Here is an 18,701-nt window from a genome sequence, read left to right as displayed (position 1 = left end):
CATGTGTATAATGGGAAACTCGTTCTTTGACTGTCTTTTTTTTTTTTCTTTTTTTTGAGGCAGAGTCTCACTCTTGTTGCCCAGGGTGGAATGCAATGGCGTGATCTCCACTCACCACAACCTCTACCTCCTGGGTTCAGGCGATTCTCCTGCCTCAGCCTCCTGAGTAGCTGGGATTACAGGCATGTGAAAACATGCCCAGCCAATTTTTATGTTTTTAGTAGAGACAGGGTTTCTCCATGTTGGTCAGGCTGGTCTTGAACTCTTGACCTCAGGTGATCCACTGGCCTCGGCCTCCCAAAGTGCTCGGATTACAGGCATGAGCCACTTCACCGGGCTCTGATTTGACTTTCGTGTAGCATACAATGCTTATTAAAGAACAAACTGCTAATAAAGAATTAAAATGTTACTTTGAAGCTCATTGTATAAATTGTTTAAATTCAACAGTAATCATAGCAATCATGTAGAACTTTGACCAATAAAATACTTTTTCAGAGAGAAGTATTGTATCACTGACATTGTTCAGAATTACCAGCACATGGTGAGAATAAAGGCAGATAAATAGACTGTATTCTATTCTATTAGGATAGAATCTGTCACCCTTGAGCCAGTGGCCAAGTGCCAGCCACATGGCTGATGCCAAGTCCCAGGGCTGAGACGGCCTCCCTCTTTCTGCAGCCTCCAAGACCTACCCACCCCCAACCCAACTCCCAGGACTGGTAGGATAGCCTCCCGGGCCTCTGTTCACATGAGACAGGCTCATAAAGACGGTTTAAGTATGGAAACTGAGGCTGAGAGAGGGAAGGCACATCTCCTGTGAGTGAGCCAAAGGCAGCTGTCTCCTCCGGGACTGCCCTGACCTGGCTTCCCTGGGCCATTGGGCAAGAGGAAGAGGGAGAAGGGAGACCCAAGGGGCTGGCTGGGGCACTGCAGGGCGACATGCATCTCGATACCCCACACCCAGAGTGGGCAGACCTGTAGGGTCCTAGGGCTCAGGGAGATCCACTTCTGGCTCCAAATACCTCCCCTGTTCAGTGTCGCCAAACCCCACTTCCCGGTGACTGCAGTCCCACTGCCTGGAAGCAGCCTGGCCCTGCCTGAGCCGCTCTCCCCAGGAGGGTCAGGCAGGAGGGGAAGGTCTGTTGTCAGACCTCAGCCACTTTACCCCAGCAGCAGCCAGGGACCTGAGAAGGGCCCCCCACCCACCTGGGTTCAAAAGGCACTAGAGGGAAGCAAGGTCCAGCCCTGAAGAGTCTGAGAGGGACACAGGATGTCCTAATCCAATGCTAGGCACAGTTGGCATCTGAACCCAGTCCTGCCTTCACCTGTCTGTGAGAGGGGGTTGAGTCAGGGGACCAGCCGAGATAGAAACGTAGCTGGAGGAAGAAACTAAGGGCAGGCTACTGACACCAAGAGTGCGGTGTTTCTGAGAGTGAGACGTGCAGGTAACCCCCAGGCTCTACTTCCCTATTCCCCATCTCCCAGCCCTCTCAGATGGGCCAGGGCACGCTTCCTGGTCATTCTTCCAGAGTAGGTAGAGTTCTGTCCTTTTCCCGGGGACCTTCCAGAAGCCCTGGCAGTCCTGATGATGGGCTACTCTCTATTTGCACTCCTCCAGTGACAGAGAGCTCATTAGCTCCCCCGAACACCTTATCACTGGCTCCTGGCTCTGGAGGGAGCCATCACTGGAGGGATGTAAGCCAAGGCTGGAGGCCTGACTGTCAGAGGTCACTTAGGGTATGGGTGGAAGCTGAGTCTCAATCTTCTCGGGGGTTCTCCAGCCTTGGGAGAGGTGGCAGAGGAGGCAGAGATGTGGCAGGCAGGGAGTTTGGGCTCACTCCACACCCTGGGAGGTGAAACTCAGAACCTCCAGCCAACTATGTCGCCTTTGTTTTTTCTGTTCCCAAACAAACGTGAGGAAACACCTCCTGAGAGGAATGCCCTGCCTATCAGGTGCCAGGGTGGGGAATGCCCTACCTACCAGGTGCCAGCCCTGTCCCATGCAGAGACTGGAATGCAGGAGGCATAGCCTGGAGTAACTGGGGAGCACCCCACCATCCACACACTGTAGCTGTAGCTCGGCATCTCCCCAGACATAGGGGGATGCTCACCCTGAACTTGGTTTACCCCCATCCTGCCCTCATGGTGCTACAGACCACCCCAACCCCACCTGAGTACCAAAAGAGGCCAATAAGCAGGGCCCGCCCTCCTGAAGACCACAAACAGTGACCCAGGCACAGAGGGAGTGTAGTGAATTCCTGTACATTTTGATGCTGCCCTGGCAACCGTTTTGAATAGAAGCTGGGTTTTCTTACACCAGAAGCAGGGCTCAGTCACCCTTGATACGGTTTCCAGCTCCCTGCCTCCTCCCAGTTTCTCCATGTGCTCAATCCAAATATCTACCTTAGACAGTCATGTCCTGGTGACTGCCTCCCTATGGGACAGCTACATACAGCCCACCTGACTGGTCCCGCTGACCCCACAGCCCGCGTGGACTCTGCAGATCGGCCAGTGACCCTCTCTCAGCCACAGTGTGACCCTGCTTGTTCTAAACCCACCAATTATTACCCCCCTTGGGAAACCTGCCTGGGTGATGCCCTGGACCCCATAAAGGCCTTGTCCCACAGGTCCCCCACCTCTCTCTCACTCTCCACCTGCTACTTGAGCACTGTGCTGTCTCCGTGATTCCTGTCGACCCTCATTGGCGCTCACTTCTCTCATCGATCTGTGAGTAACGAAAGGCTCCCGATATTCCATGTGTCTCACAGGACACTCACCCAGCCCTAATTCCCCCGACTCTTTTATTTCCTTTTTTCTTTTTTTAGAGACAGGGTTTCACCATATTGGTCAGACTGGTCTCGAACTTATTTCTTTATTTATATTTTGAGACAGAGTCTGAGTCTTGTTGCCCAGGTTGGAGTGCAGCGGTGATCTAGGCTCACCGAAACCTCTACCTCCCGGGTTAAAGCGATTCTCCTACGTCAGCCTTCCAAGTAGCTGGAATTACAGGCATGCGCCACCATGCCCAGTTGAGTTTTTGTATTTTTACTAGAGATGGGGTTTCTCCATGTTGGTCAGGATGGTCTTGAACTCCCAACCTCAGGTGATCCGCCCACCTTGGCCTCCCAAAGTGCTGGGATTACAGGTGTGAGCCGCCACGCCCTGTGTTCCCCCGCACTTTAGAGAGTGGCAATCTCGGCTTATGGCACCTCTCCAAAGGAGACCCCAAGACCCAATTACACAAATATCTCAACAGGGAGGCTCCTGGCTCAAGGCAAGTTTCAAAAGGCAGGATGCCTGAGGACTCAGGCATGAGCATACTACCTGCAGACAGGATCCAAGGCACAGGCCCCAGAGACCCCCCAGGTACTGAGGCCTGGGCACGGAGATGTCGGAGACCCCTCATGGATCCCTGCGCCTGACACACACAGACAGGGTCTCTTACCGCGTTATCTCTCCTGGTGCTCACAGCTGTCTCCTTCCACAGCGAGTTCCCTTCAGAGACCTGGGGTCTAAGGCCCCTGTTTCAGCCTAGCATCTCCCAGAACTATTCAGCTCTCTCTCGGAAGGGCCCAGTGATCCCCAGGGCAGGCCTCGGTGGGATCAAGGTCAGCTCAGGGCCCTGGGTTTCACATCTGCCTTTGGTTCCAAAGGCCTGGTTTGCTTAGTTCCCGCTGTGGGCAGCCCACTCTGTTCCATCCACATGGTTTTCAGTTCCTTGGGGATGGGGATCCCCCATCCTTATACCAATCTCACAGTCCCACCCACCCCAGGCCTCAGTGCTTCTGGCTTCCTCTCCCAAAAGGGCTCAAGGCCCAGGGCAGAAGGTGGGGAGGACAGGCACCTGGCTGCCCAGGCCAGCCCCAGGACTCAGCACTACCAGCTTTTAGGACATATTTTAGAAGATTTCAGACTCTCGAGGCCAGAACACCACATCAGGGTCAGGGCTGGCTGGAGGAGTTGGGGGTAAGGCAATGAGGCACCTGAGGGCCCACAATTCAAGGTGGCACTGGCCCTCAGGGTCATTCAGGTGCACCTAAGAGGGCGGGCCTCCTAAAACTTTTTTGCCCTAAGCACCTTGCTTGCCTCACTCTAGTCTCAGCCTGACCTCAGAAGGATTGAGGAACCTAGTCTTCCCACAGGCAGGAGGGGTAGAGCTCCTTGAAACCAAACTCAGGAGTTCCTGGCTGGCTCCAAACAGAAAAGCCGCAGGTAAAGCACAGGCAAATGCTATGCAAATCAGCCTCTTTGAGGTTTGCAGGGCGGTGGGTGGTGACGGTGGGGGTGGAGAAGCCAAGAACAGAGCACCCCAGCCAGACTGCAGGGAGGGGGCATGGGTGGGTGTTCACAGCACAGAGAAGCTTGGGGCTCTGTTGCGGAGGGGAGGTATGGAGAAGGTGTTTGGGAAAGGGTGGGCAGGGCAGACCCGGCAGAGGATCCGGAACCTTATTGCTCCGACCACTAAGTGGTCCATCCCACCCTTCTTCAAGGCCAACCCAGGTCCCCTCTTCCAAGAAGCCCACAGGAGCTCTCTTCTGAGAGGGTCTTCAGCATTGGGCTCGCCTCATCAGAGGCCTGGTCTGTAGGACATTGCAGGAGGGGTTTGGGAGAAGAAAGAGGGGTGAGTCCTGTTGTCCTCTTCCATGCCCTGACCCAGCAGCATGGCTTGATTAGGCACTCTGGCCCCTAAGCTTCACTCCACCAGGAAACCTTCCCTGACTTATCCTCTGCATCCCCATCCCCAGCCCACCTCAGTACTTAGTACAAGCCCCGGAAGATAGACCTGACCCTTTGCAGTCTAATCATGAGTTGCTTTTCTGGGCACACTTAGGTGTCCTGCCTCTCCCATCAGACTACATTACCCAGTCCGATGTGATGCCCTGGGATGTGCCCCCCATCCATCAGTGTCCCTGTCAGACTGACTGGCACTTAGAGAGCAGGCTGTCTCCTCTTCAGTCTATCCCCTTAGACTGAGCCCCTCCCCCTTGCCTCTGGACCTCATGAAAGACGTGGAGAAACCCCCTCCACCCAGTCTCCTTAGCCACAGCCTCCCTCCCTACTTCTCAGGAAACCACAGGAGAAAGAACAGGACGGGGTTTTCGAGAAGTGGCCATGAGGCCCTGAAGCTGCCAGTGAGGTGGCTGTAGCCAGGGGGCCCAGGGGGCCAACCAACCTTCGGGGGGTGAATGCAGGGGGAAGGGGGGGCAGTACCACGGACCCCCGTATGGGCCGCTGGGACATGTAAGAGTTCAAGTCTTCCTCCAGGATATATTTCAGAGACAATGAGGCTGAATTCGGTATTTGCAGTGCAAAAATAAAAATAAAAAAGCAAACTTTACTTACAAAAACCCCAGATCTGGAGCAACCCTAAAGCTGATACTATATAGGGTACGGAAAGAATGGCATTCAGCAATTGGCTGATTTTTCAAAAGCTGAACTGTGTGCAGATTGGCTGACTTTCAGCCTTGGCGGTTAGGGATTGGCTGACCTTCAGAAGAGAATGGCTAGAGTTAAGACCCTTGCTGATTGGCTGGCTCTCACCCTAGAATGAAGCTGTTGCTGATTGGCTGGCTCTCAGGGGACTGAAGTAACATGATGAATGACTAATTGGACCAAGTTGAAAATAAGTCTGTGTGACTTGTTCCTGACTTCAGACTGGTTTCCAAAACAGTTTTTTCCCCCCTTTCTTACTTTATTATTATTATTATTTTGAGACGGAGTTTTGCTGTTGTTACCCAGACTGGAGTGCAATGGCACGATCTCGGCTCACTGCAACCTCCGCCTTCTGGGTTCAAGCAATTCTCCTGCCTCAGCCTCCCGAGTAGCTGGGACTACAGGCGCGCGCCACCATGCCCAGCTAATTTTTGTATTTTTATTAGAGACGGGGTTTCACCTTGTTGACCAGGATGGTCTCGATCTCTTGACCTCGTGATCCACCCGCCTCGGCCTCCAAAAGTGCTGGGATTATAGGCGTGAGCCACCGCGCCCAGCCTACTTTTTTTTCAAAGACAGAGTCTGGCTCTGTCACCCAGGCTGGAGTGCAGTAGCACGATCGTGGCTCAGTGCAGCCTCAAACTCCTCAAGCAGTCCTCCCACCTCAGCCTCCCGAGTGTAGTAGCTAGGACTGCAGGCATGTGTCTCTATACCCTGCTAATTTATGTATTTTTTGTAGAGAGAGGGTCTTGCTATGTTGCCCAGGCTGGTTTCCAACTCCTGGCCTCAAGCGATCCTTCCACCATGGCCTCCCAAAAGGCTGGAGTTACAGAAGTGAGCCACTGAGCCTGGCTGATCTCTCCCCAACCCTATTGTGAATTTAAAGAATAGAAACATTTTATTTTCACTTCCCCGCACATTCTTGACTTTCCCTTTTCTGACCAGCCAAGCACTGATTATCTGTACCCACACTCCAGAATTGTCTAAAAGTCAGAGTTTGCCCAGGCCTGGTCATTCCATCCTTCAACAACTCTTTCATGGAGATCCCAGCTCTAGAAAGCAGAAGAGTGCCCTTCCATTCTGGTTCTGGGCACACCCTCCTCAGGGTAACTGACCCAGAGCCGGCCACCCAGAGGGCATCTTGCAAGTATTTGTGGGAATTGATGGCCTCTTGGGCCTCACACACCTCCTGGTGGCTGTGGGTCTGGTCTCAACTAGTAATTGCTTAGATGGGGTCTAGAGCCTGCTGGGTGAGAATTCAGCTGAGAGAAGAGAGAATTGAGGAGCCCCTGGGCCCCTGTTGGGGAGCACAGCAGAGAGTTTCCTGTTGCATTCTCAGATTAACCACCAGCCACAAACCAGTTCTGGGCTGAGTCCCAGAGCCAAGGAAGGGGCTGCCATTAAACACAGCAGAAGCCCTGAGCATCCTTATGTGATGTCTGTCTGGCACGGGAAGCCAGGGAGGTCCTTTCTGCTTGGAACCCCCTCATATTACTAAGGGACTCTGCTTATCCCAAAGTGGATTGGAACAGAAGCATCAAAAAGACTGGGACCTTGTGGATCTGCCTCACTGTCACATCCCCTGCTTGAATGGATGAATGAATGAATGAATGAATGAAAGGCTGTAAGGGGGTTGCGTGATAGATTTGGCAGAACTAGTGTAAGCCACATCCTCCCTTCCTTTTCCGGCCCCTGTAAAATCCAGCCTCGGCGTTCCCCACTGAATACCCCCACCCCCATCCCCCACACACAGAAGAATGTGAACTGCCCACAGCTCGCCAGTTCCTCACCTCTGGATCCAGTTTGAGCCCCCTGTGATCCAGCAGGGCCCCCAGTCTCCCTTGAGTGTTAAGATTTTTTGGGTTAGTCGGCTAGAAAATAACAGAGTACCTTTGAGAAAAACAAAATACATTAATTTGAGTCCTAGATCAGAAAAACAAATTTGTATTTGGCTATGATCTGGGTTGATTTTGGCCTTTGGCCATTGATCAGGAGAATGAGAGGGTAGGGAGGGTTGTCTTCACCCTAAAGCAAGAGACACGGATTTAAGCCAGAATCATGTAGTGGAACTGGATCAGGCCTTCCCATTTCTGTTCATTTCAGCACACATTTAGTAAGTACCTACTGTGTGCTAAGTGTGGTATGGGTGCAGCTAGACTGCCCCAGCCCTCAAGGGGCTCAGAGTCTAGAGGGGAGACAGATAAGTGAGTAAAGGCTTACAGTTCAGAGAGAGATCAGGGCTGTTAGGGAGGGGAGTGAGCAGAGAAGCTGTGTAAGCCATGAGAGTCACCACATTCAGCTTACATTGAGAGGTGACATCAAAAAGATATTATGTGCATTGGAACCAAATCATTTTCTGAGTGAAAAAAAGAAGATATTATGGGCTAACTCTGGGCGCACTGCTTATGAATTCACCCTGCTTTGCAAGGAGTAGTACGGTTAATAAAATTCTCTCTCTTTTTTTTTTTTTTTTTGAGACGGAGTTTCACTCTTGTTACCCAGGCTGGAGTGCAATGGCGCGATCTCGGCTCACTGCAACCTCCGCCTCCTGGGTTCAGACAATTCTCCTGCTTCAGCCTCCTGAGTAGCTGGGATTACAGGCACGACCCACCATGCCCAGCTAATTTTTTGTATTTTTAGTAGAGACGGGGTTTCACTATGTTGACCAGGATGGTCTCGATCTCTTGACCTCGTGATCCACCCGCCTCGGCCTCCCAAAGTGCTGGGATTACAGGCTTGAGCCATCTTTTTTTTTTAAAGACAGGGTTTCACCATGTTCACCAAGGTCACCAAGGTCAGGCTGGTCTTGAACTCCCAACCTTAGGTGATCTGCCCGCCTCGGCCTCCCAGAGTGCTGGGATTACAGGCATGAGCCACCGAGCCCGGCCAATAAAACTCTTTAAAAAAGGAAAAGATGTTATGGAATCATGCTACACTATTTGTATGGCCCAGTGCAAAATGAAAATGCAAGGCTTCTTGTTCAGGTTTCAAGACGACGGTAGCAGAGCATTAAACCAAGCACAGGGCCCTACTGAGCACAGGGCTCTGTGGCCTCACAGGTCTCCTTCCATGAAGCCAGCCCTGCTGGAAGGAGGAGATGCCTAACCTGAGTGTGAAGGATGAGTGTGAGTGTCAGAGTGCCATGGGAAGCATGGTGAGCAAACACCCGAATGTGTGTGAGGACTGGGCAGCCCTGCGGGATTCCAAGAACCTCTCCTTTCCTCAGATCTGGGCCTTCTTTTTTGACTATTACAAAAGTTTATTTAACAAAAAGTCTAATATGAAAATGTACATGACCTAATTTTTACATCATAGTAAAACAGGCCCTATGGAGAGAGGACATGGGTTTCTCCGCTGAATAGCCATTATTTATACTCGTTCCAAGGCTTCTAATATGATGATACTATTTCCTCATATTACCACCATTCCGATATTGTTCTGTTGTCTGCTAGTCACCATCTCCACAAGATTCATAAAGGGATTCATCAATCACAAGATTCATAAAGGGATCAAATCCCCGCAATATTCCTTGGACATGTCTGCCACCATTTAATTTCAATGATAACTTCTTGTCCATAAATTTTTTCAACTCGGGTGGGTGAGCTTTGCTCCTGATGGCTACTCTGCAGGCACACAGAGGCCTTGGAACAGAATGCCAGATCTGGGTCTCAATATCTGCCCAGTGGCTGATGTAATCCAGGCTTTGGGAATCATGCAAGGTTGTCCGCTGTCCTTTGTGGGAGAGGGTAGGGCTGGGAGTTGGAGAACACAATCTTTTTTTTTTTTTCTTTTGACACAGAGTCTCCCTCTGTCATCCAGGTTGGAGTACAATGACAGGATCTCAGCTCACTTGAACCTCCGCCTCCTTGGTTCAAGTGATTCTCCTGCTTCAGCCTCCAGAGTAGCTGGGACTACTGACATGCACCATCACACCAGGCTAATTTTTGTATTTTTAGTAGAGACCGGATTTTACCATGTTGGCCAGGCTGGTCTTGAACTCCTGACCTCAAGTCATCCACTCGCCTTGGCCTCTCAAAGGCCAAGCATGAACCACCTCGCTTGATGAGAACACAGTCATTTTAATCTGACATTATATCTTTCCTACTCATTGGGAGTTAAAATATCCCGTCTTTTCTTTTCTTTTCTTTTCTTTTCTTTTTTTTTTTTTGAGACAGAGTTTTGCTCTTGTTACCCAGGCTGGAGTTCAATGGCGCGATCTCGGCTCACGGCAACCTCCACCTCCTGGGTTCAAGCAAGTCTCCTGCCTCAGCCTCCCTAGTTGCTGGGACTACAGGTGTGGGCCACCATGCCCAGCTAATTTTTGTATTTTTAGTAGAGACGGGGTTTCACCATGTTGACCAGGATGGTCTTGATCACTTGACCTCATGATCCACCCACCTCGGCCTCCCAAAGTGCTGGGATTGCAGGCTTGAGCCACCGTGCCTGGCCTATCCTGTCTTTTTTTTAAGCAAAAAGTTGCTTTTTATATTGTGGTTGGTAAACAAACATACAAAGGTGAAGTGAGAAGTTTATGTTGGTTTCCTCAATTTTAACAAAAGTGGCGGCCGGGCGCGGTGGCTCAAGCCTGCAATCCCAGCACTTTGGGAGGCTGAGGAGGGTGGATCACGAAGTCAAGAGATCGAAACGATCCTGGTCAACATGATGAAACCCCGTCTCTACTAAAAATACAAAAAAATTAGCTGGGCATGGTGGCATGTGCCTGTAATCCCAGCTACTCAGGAGGCTGAGGCAGGAGAATTGCCTGAACCCAGGAGGCGGAGGTTGCGGTGAGCTGAGATCGCGCCATTGCACTCCAGCCTGGGTATCAAGAGCGAAACTCCGTCTCAAAAAAAAAAAAAAAAGTGGCTGCTCTGTAAACGTGTAACCATCCAATGGGTTCACCTTGCCCACTGCCTAGACAAAGCTGACTTATCAAGACAGGGGAATTGCCATGGAGAAAGAGTAATTCATGCAGAGCCAGCTGTGGGGCAGATAATTTGGGAGGCAGGGACTAGGGAAGTGGGGAGTGCTGATTGGTTGGATTGGAGATGGACTCATAGGGGGTCGAATTGAGTTTTACCTGTTGTTTTCTGTTCCTGGGTGGGATGGCAGAACTGGCTGAGCTAATTACCAGTCTGGGTGGTGTCAGCTGATCCATCCAGTGCAGGGTTTGCAAAATATTTCAAACACTGATCTTCAGTTTTACAATAGTGATGTTATTCTCAGGAGGAATTTGGGGAGGTTCAGACTCTTGGAACCAGAGTCTACATGACCCCTAAACCATAATTTATTATTATTATCTTTTTGAGATGGAAGTGTTGCTTTGTTGCCCAAGCTGGTGTGCAGTCTCACTGGAGCCTCTGCTTCCTGAGTTCAAGCAATTCTCTTGCCCCAGCCTCCCGAGTAACTGGGATTATAGATGCGTACCACCATACCCAGCTAATTTTTGTATTTTTAGTAGAGATGGGTTTTCACAGTGCTGGCCAAGCTGGTCTCAAACTCCTGACCTCAAGCAATCCCCCAGCAGTCAGCCTCCCAAAGTTCTGGGATTACAGAGGTGAGCCACCTCACCCTGCTTTAAACCGTAATTTTTTTTTTAAGAGACGGGGTCTCACTATGTTGCCCAGGCTGGAGTGCAGTGGCTATTCACAGGTGCGATCCCACTACTGATTAGCATGGGAGTTTTGACCTGTTCCGTTTCCGACCTGGGCCGGTTCACCTCTCCTTATGCAACCTGGTGGTCCCCCGCTCCTGGAAGGTTACCATATTGATGCCGAACTTAGTGCGGACACCAGATTGGCATAGCTCACTACAGCCCAACTCCTGGGCTCAAGCGATCCTCCCACCTCAGCTTCCCAAGTAGCTGAGACTACAGGCACCTGCCACCGTGCCCGGCTAAACTGTAATTTCTAATCTTACAACTAATTTGTTAGTCCTGTAAAGGCAGACTGGTCTCAGGCAAGAAGGTGGTCTTTTTGGGAAAGGGCTGTTAGCAATTTTGTTTCAGAGTCGAGCCAAGAACTGAATTCCTGCCCAAAGTTAGTTCAGCCTGTGCCCCGGAATGAACCAGGACAGCTTGAAGATTAGAAGCAAGATGGAGTTGATTAAATCTGATCTCTTTCACTGTCATAATTTCCTCAGTTACTATTTTTGCAAAGGCAGTTTCCCTTTGGGTTTCATAGTACTTTATTATTTATTTTTCTTTTTTTCTTTTTTGTTTTTCTTATAGCTCTTTATTCTTAAGGTGTGGGCTATGAACATGAGAAAAAGCCATCCATCTCTCTTCCTGCTGACAGGGGACATAGTGGGGTAGTTGTTGACCCCAAGGTGAGGAGTGGAACTGCTTTGCAGCTGTCTGAGCTGTCTGAGCACACTCTCACAGGGCAGCTGGGGTTCCACGGCTTTCATGACAAGGTGTTAGTACTCTCATGGTGACCAGTCAATGGGTTCACCTTGCCCACTGCCTAGACAGAGACAATTTGTCAAGACAGGGGAATTGCAATAGAGAGAGCAATTCACACAGAGCCAGCTGTGCAGAAGACTGGAGTTTTATTACTCAATTCAGCCTCCCTGAGCGTTCTGGGTTCAGAGTTTTTCTGTTCTGTTTTGTTTTGTTTTTTTAGAGACAGGGTTTCACCATATTGGCCAGACTGGTCTCGAACTCTTGACCTCAGGTGATCCACCTGCCTCGGCCTCCCAAAGTGCTAGGATTAAAGGCGTGAACCACTGTGCCTGGCTGGGTTCAGAGTTTTTAAGGACAACTTGGTGGATGGTGAGTAGCCAGAGAGCCGGGAGTGCTGATTGGTCAAGTCAGAGAGAGTTGATACACTGAGTCAGTTCCTGGGTGGGGACCACAAGATCAGATGAGCCAGTTTATGGATCTGGGTGGTGCCAGCTGATCCATCAAGTGCAGGGTCTGTAAAATATCTAAAGAACTGATCTTAAGAGCAGTTTTGGGAGGGCCAGAATCTTGTAGCCTCCAGCTGCATGACGCCTAAACCACAATTCCTAATCTTGTGGTTAATTTGTCAGTCCTACAAAGGCAGTCTGGTCCCCAGGCAAGAAAGGGATTTCCCTTGGGAAAGGCTTGTCATCATCGTTGTTTTAAACTATAAACTATAAACCAAGTCCCTCCCAAAGTCAGCTCAGCCTACGCCCAGGAGCAAATAAGTACAGCTTGGAGGTTAGAAGCAAGATGGACTTAGGTCAGGTCTCTTTCAGTGTCTCAGTTATAATTTTGCTATGGTGGCTTCATCATCTGTAGTTTTAGTACAGCATTTAAATGGACAGTGTACTATAAGGTGAATAATGAATTCCAGGTTAAAAAGTAAACCTGTTTTTAAAGTAAAGATTTGAAAGCATTAGTTTGGGGACTTGTAGTCCAAAAAAAAAAAAAATGTAGGATTTAATCTAAATTGAAGAAAAATCAAAATAAAAACTCAAAGACAACAACAGGTATACCGTAGTTTTTGGAACATAATTTTTCTCTCTAGTTCTTTTTCTTTTTCTTTCTTTTTTTTTTTTTTTTGAGACAGAGTTTCACTCTTGTTACCCATGCTAGAGTGCAATGGTATGATCTTGGCTCACCGCAACCTCCGCCTCCTGGGTTCAAGCAATTCTCCTGCCTCAGCCTCCCAAGTAGCTGGAACTACTGGCGCACACCACCATACCCAGCTAATTTTTGTATTTTTAGTAGAGACAGGGTTTTACCATGTTGACCAGGATGGTCTTGATCTCTTGACCTCGTGATCCACCCACCTCAGCCTCCCAAAGTGCTGGGATTATAGAGAACTGTAAGCACCCAGCCTCCAGTTCTTATTTTTATTAAAAACAAATTATAGCCGGGCGCGATGGCTCACGCCTGTAATCCCAGCACTTTGGGAGGCCGAGGCGGGTGGATCATGAGGTCAAGAGATCGAGACCATCCTAATCAACATGGTGAAACCCCGTCTCTACTAAAAATACAAAAAATTAGCTGGGCATGGTGGCATGTGCCTGCAATCCCAGCTACTAGGGAGACCAAGGCAGGAGAGTCGCTTGAACCCAGGAGGCAGAGGTTGCAGTGAGCCAATATTGTGCCATTTCAGCCCAGGCAACAGAGCAAGACTTCATCTCAAAAAAAAATTTTTTTTGGGGGGGGAGGCTGAGGCGGGCGGATCACCAGGTCAAGAGATCGTGACCATCCTGGCCAACATGGTGAAACCCCATCTCTACTAAGAATACAAAAATTAGCTGGGCGTGGTGGCGTGCACCTGTAGTCCCAGCTACTGGGGAGGCTGAGGCAGGAGAATTGCTTGAACCCAGGAAGCGGAGGTTGCAGTGAGTTGAGATCACACCACTGTACTCCAGCCTGGTGTCTGGCGCCTGGTGACGGAGCAAGACTCTATCTAAAAAAAAAAAAAATTTTTTTGTAAGGAAAAACCTTTATTTTGATGGAGAGGAGACTCAGCTTTGCAAACAATACCCAGTGAAGAAAGCATGAGGCCAACCAACTCTGTCTCATCTCTCTCTCCTTCCCGCCTGTGGTTTTTGTAGTTCACTTAAAAGGCAAACAAAAATCTTTCATTGTCTTTCAATGTTACGTAAAAATCTTTTTCAGAAGAAAAACCAAATGTCATGTATGTATTAGTTCATCTTTAATGCTAAAGCTAGTTTTTAATAAAATTCTGTAAATGTATCCAGCTTTAATTAGTTTGACGGTAAAGTAAGATTCTTATAAACGTTTTATAACCCTTTACAATTTTTTTTTTCTTTTTTTTCTTTCTTTTTTTTTTTTTTTTTTTTTTTTGCCAATCAGTTTGAGCTTATAAGGTTGCTCAGGTTAGCCTTGAACTCATTACCTCGCCTTCACAAGCGTCACGACCTCCGGCGGGAGCCACTTTGGACCCTCTTTTTTTTTTTTTTTTTTTTTTAATAGAGACAGGATTTCACCATATTGGTCAGGATGGTCTTGATCCCTTGACTTCGTGATGCGCCCGCCTTGGCCTCCCAAAGTGTTGGGATTACAGGTGTGAGCCACTGTGCCTGGCTACAGTTTTTTTTTAGAACAGAACAGTGTCATAAAAAAAAAAAACCTCTGTTGTGCTTCTGATGGCAGCAGTGAGCCATCTGAAGTGGCTGCTGCCATCACACTGGCTGCAGTAGGGAGGCATGGGCAGTGGTGGCAGGAGCAGCTGTGGGAGCAGCAGTGGCAGTAGTTCGACCCCTGTGGCCCATGTCCCCTGTTCCCTGCATCCCTGAGGCAGTAGACTGCACCACCCCCATCCTCTCATAGCTGCGCAGAACCTGCTCCCAGACCCAGAGCCTTCACCTGGGCCTCAACCTTGTCCCCAGCTGTGTCCTATGAGCCCACACACATTCGGCCAAAGGCATAGCTGGTACTTATGGGGCCAGCCCCAAGAGCGTTGGGTTTGTATATGTGGGGTTGGCTGGGGCCACAACACCACCTGCACCTTGCCCACAGCTGCTGCAGGGAAAATGCAGAGTGGAGCTGGGCAGTCCCTGGAGCTGGCCTAGAGCCCACCACTCCGGGAGCCACCACTATGGGGCTGGGCTGAGTCACCCACTGGCTGGGGAGCAGTGTAATTGAGTATGGAGGGGCAGGCAAAAAGGGTTCTTTTTTTTTTTTTTAAGATGGGGTTTCACCATGTTGGTCAGGCTGGTCTTGAACTTCCGACCTCAGGTGATCCGCCCGCCTTGGCCTCCAAAGTGCTTGGATTACAGGGGTGAGCCACCGCGCCCAGCCGCAAAAAGGGGTTCTAACATGGAGCCAGGCCCAGGCTGGTGCCACACTCCAAGGAGCCAGCAAGAGCCAGAAGCAGGCAGGGGCCTGGCACTACTGGGCATGGTTGTGGCCACCCAAGTCACAGCTGTGGACCCAGGCCTCCCTGTGTTCTTGGGGGCCAGGAGCAAGTAGAAGCCCCACATTTCCAGGAGCAGCTGCAGCTGTGGACTCAGATTCTCTGTACTCTTGGAGCCCCAGGAAGGGACTCTGAGGTGTCTTGCCCCTGTAGGTTCAGAGGTGTCTTCTCTCACTGCCCAGCCTCTCTCCACTCCTGGCACCTGCTCCAATCTCAGAGCGAGGCTGGGGCCAAGCCTGGGCACTGTCACAGTTTGGTCAGCTGTGTGCACACTTGGGGCAGTGCTGACTTGCCAGCCCCCTGCCACCTCAGTCCCCTCCTGATTTTGGGCACTGACAAGCACCAGAGGGAGGCTGAGGGGGCACTGAGGGCAGCTTGGCACTGGCCTCCAACTACCGCTTGGCATGAACAACCTGGGCATCAGGAACAGAGGCAGGGGACGGGCTCCTTGGCAGAAACTGAAGGTTCCCCAGTGAAATCCCACCTTCAAGCTGGGGAGGACCTGAAGCTGGGAGCCAGGCTGCTGGTCTCACAAACCAGAGTGGGAACTTGTGGTGCTTTTTCTGGGGTTGCACATGGCTGCCCATGGACCGGTCGACACTTGCTTCCTCCCCTCTAAGACCTATAAAAGCCCTGGATTCAGCCAGAAGAGAAGATGATGGGACAACCATCTGCAGAGAGGAGCTACCTTCTCTGATGAGAGCTGAAGAGACAGCAGGATGACCAGCTGCAGAAAGGACCCACCCTCTCTCCTGAGAGCTGAACACTCAGAAGCGACAGGGAGGAGCTACCCACTTCAGGTCTCCTCTGAGCTGTTCTGTCACTCAATAAAGCTCCTCTTGTTCTTGCTCACTCTCCGCTTGTCTGCATACCTCCTTCCTGGATGCAGGACAAGAACTTGGGACTGGCCAAATGGCAGGGCTAAAAGAGCTGTAGCACAAACAGGGCTGCAACATGCCCCTTGGTCATCATGTTGTGCATGACAAGAAGGAGAGAAGAAAGGAGACAAGAGCTGCAGCCCTTCAGGGAACTTAGACCTAGGAGCTCCCCAAGCCAGGGCTGTGACACCCTCTTTAGGGTTTTGTGGTTCCTGGCATCTCCAAGCTTCCAGGCACCACCACATTCTCCACTGTCAGCTGTGGAAGCTACTTATGGTACACCTGGGCCAGCTGCAGCCTTGCAGGGAGCCATTGCCCGTGCCAGCACCTGGAGCTTCCTACTCAGCCGCAGCCAGAGTGCCTGTGGCTGAACCCCATGCTCACTCACACACCCCTCGCTACTCTATGCCTGACTCACCCTTGGCAGGTGTGGGATCCAGGCCAGTAGCATGAGCCGAGGGCAGCCTGCCAGGGCGAGTGGGCAAAATGAGCCCAGCAGGCCAGAGCAAAACTCAGGCAAAGGTACCACTGGTCACAGAGGTTTTCAGCTGGCAAAGTGACATCCCAAGGATCCTGTAACATTTTGGGGGCTCATCCAAGATCTGTGGAAGGGTGAATAAAAGCAGATCTTTTCTTTATTTCTTTTTGTGTGTGTGTGAGATGGAGTCTCACTCTGTCACCCAGGCTGGAGTGCAGTGGCGTGATCTTGGCTCACTGCAGCCTCCACCTCCCAGGTTCAAGTGATTCTCCTGACTCAGCCTCCCAAGCAGGTGGGATTACAGGCATGCGCCACCACACCTAGCTAATTTTTGTAGAGATGGGGTTTCGCCATGTTGGCCAGGCTAATCTCAAACTCCAGAGCTCAACTGATTTGCCTGCCTCAGCCTCCCAAAGTGCTGGAATTACAGGCATGAGTAGCCATGCCTGGCTGGAAGAACTGCTCTTTCTATCCTTTTTGCAGACTCCACAATAGCCAAAATGAAAGAAAAAATACCAGGCCTCTGTCAGCCAATTAAAAGTAAGTAGCACAGCTGCCAGACTTAAGAAATGGAGAGGCTGGGCACGGTGGTTCACGTCTGTAATCCCAGCACTTTGGGAGGCTAAGGCAGGCGGATCATAAGGTCAGGAGTTCAAGATCAGCCTGACCAATATGGTGAAACCACGTCTCTACTAAAAATACAAAATTTATACTCCTAGAATTTTAAGGAAGATATAAGAAAAAAGAAAGCAAAAAAAAAATTTTTTATATACACACAAAAAAATTAGCTGGGCTTGGTGGTGCGTACCTGTAGTCCCAGGTACTCAGGAACCTGAGGCAGGAGAATTGCTCGAACCTGGGAGGCGGAGGTTGCAGTGAGCCAAGACCAAGCCACTGCACTCCAGCCTGGGCAACAGAGGAAGACTCCATCTCAAAATAATATATATACTGGAAAGTTAAGAGTAGCACAGACAGGCCAGGCTCAGTGGCTCACGCCTGTAATCCCAATACTCTGGGTGGTTGAGGCAGGTGGATCACAAGGTCAGGAGTTCGAGACCAGCCTGGCCAACACGGTGAAACCCCATCTCTACTAAAAATACAAAAATTAGCTGGTCGTGGTGGCGCATGCCTGTAGTTCCGGCTACTCAGGAGGCTGAGGCAGGAGAATCACATGAATCCTGGAGGCAGAGGTTACAGTGAGCCAAGATGGTGCCACTGCACTCTAGCCCAGGCGACAGAGTGAGACTTTGTCTCAAAAAAATAAAAGAGTAGCACAGACGAGGTAAAGTGTGCCTTGGCATTCGTAAGTAAATTCGTAGCAAATGTATGCCTGTCATTTCCTTGGTTGCCAACATAGCGACCAGAAGAGGAGTTACAGTTTAAGGGTCGTGCAGATGCAGCCTCTGGCTCCAAACTGAACCTCCTCAAATTGCTCCTGGGGATAATATCACTATTGTAAAACCCAGATGAGCGCTTGAGACATTTTGCAGACTCTGCACTGGATGGATCAGCTGGCACCACCCAGACCGGTAATCTGGCTCAGCCAGTTCTGCCATCCCACCCAGGATGCCCCCAGCTTTAAACCGTAACTTATAATCTTGCAGCTAATTTGTTAGTTCTGCAAAGGCAGACTGGTCCTCAAGGAAAAAGGGAGTCTTTACAGGAAAGATCTATTATCAATTTTGTTTCAGAGTCAAACCATAAACTGAATTCCTTCCCAATGTTAGTTCGGCCTATGCCCAGGAATGAGCCAGGACAGCTTAAAGGTTAGAAGCAAGATGGAGTCGGTTAGGTCTGATCTTTTACTGTCATAATTTCCTCAGTTATAATTTTTGTAAAGGGGGTTTTGAACCCCTCTCCTTTCCCCCGATCTTGGCCCTATGAGGCCCACTCTCTAGACATTATATGTCCCTGGAGAAGGCACAAGTGACACCCAGCCAGCCTTGATGAGAGCTGGCAAGTTCCAGGCGTTGGGGGTGGGTGCCCAGGAGACGACGGCTGGAAGGGAAGGCTCTGGCAGAGTCCATTTGGGGTCCCTTCCTCCTCCAGCTC

At 50.3% G+C, this 18,701-nt stretch overlaps 1 pseudogene; it reads right to left on the bottom strand.

Annotated features, from left to right (window-relative positions):
* Positions 1–8,802: 8,802 nt before the first annotated feature.
* On the bottom strand, positions 8,803–9,037 carry LOC108593629 (small nuclear ribonucleoprotein G pseudogene; annotated as a pseudogene).
* Between the last annotated feature and the right edge of the window lie 9,664 nt (positions 9,038–18,701).

The sequence above is a fragment of the Callithrix jacchus genome, chromosome 8 (assembly GCF_049354715.1).
Source record: "Callithrix jacchus isolate 240 chromosome 8, calJac240_pri, whole genome shotgun sequence".
NCBI classification, from domain to species: domain Eukaryota; kingdom Metazoa; phylum Chordata; class Mammalia; order Primates; family Cebidae; genus Callithrix; species Callithrix jacchus.
Note: the sequence above shows the minus strand (reverse complement) of the source record. Positions and strands in the feature narration are given on the sequence as shown.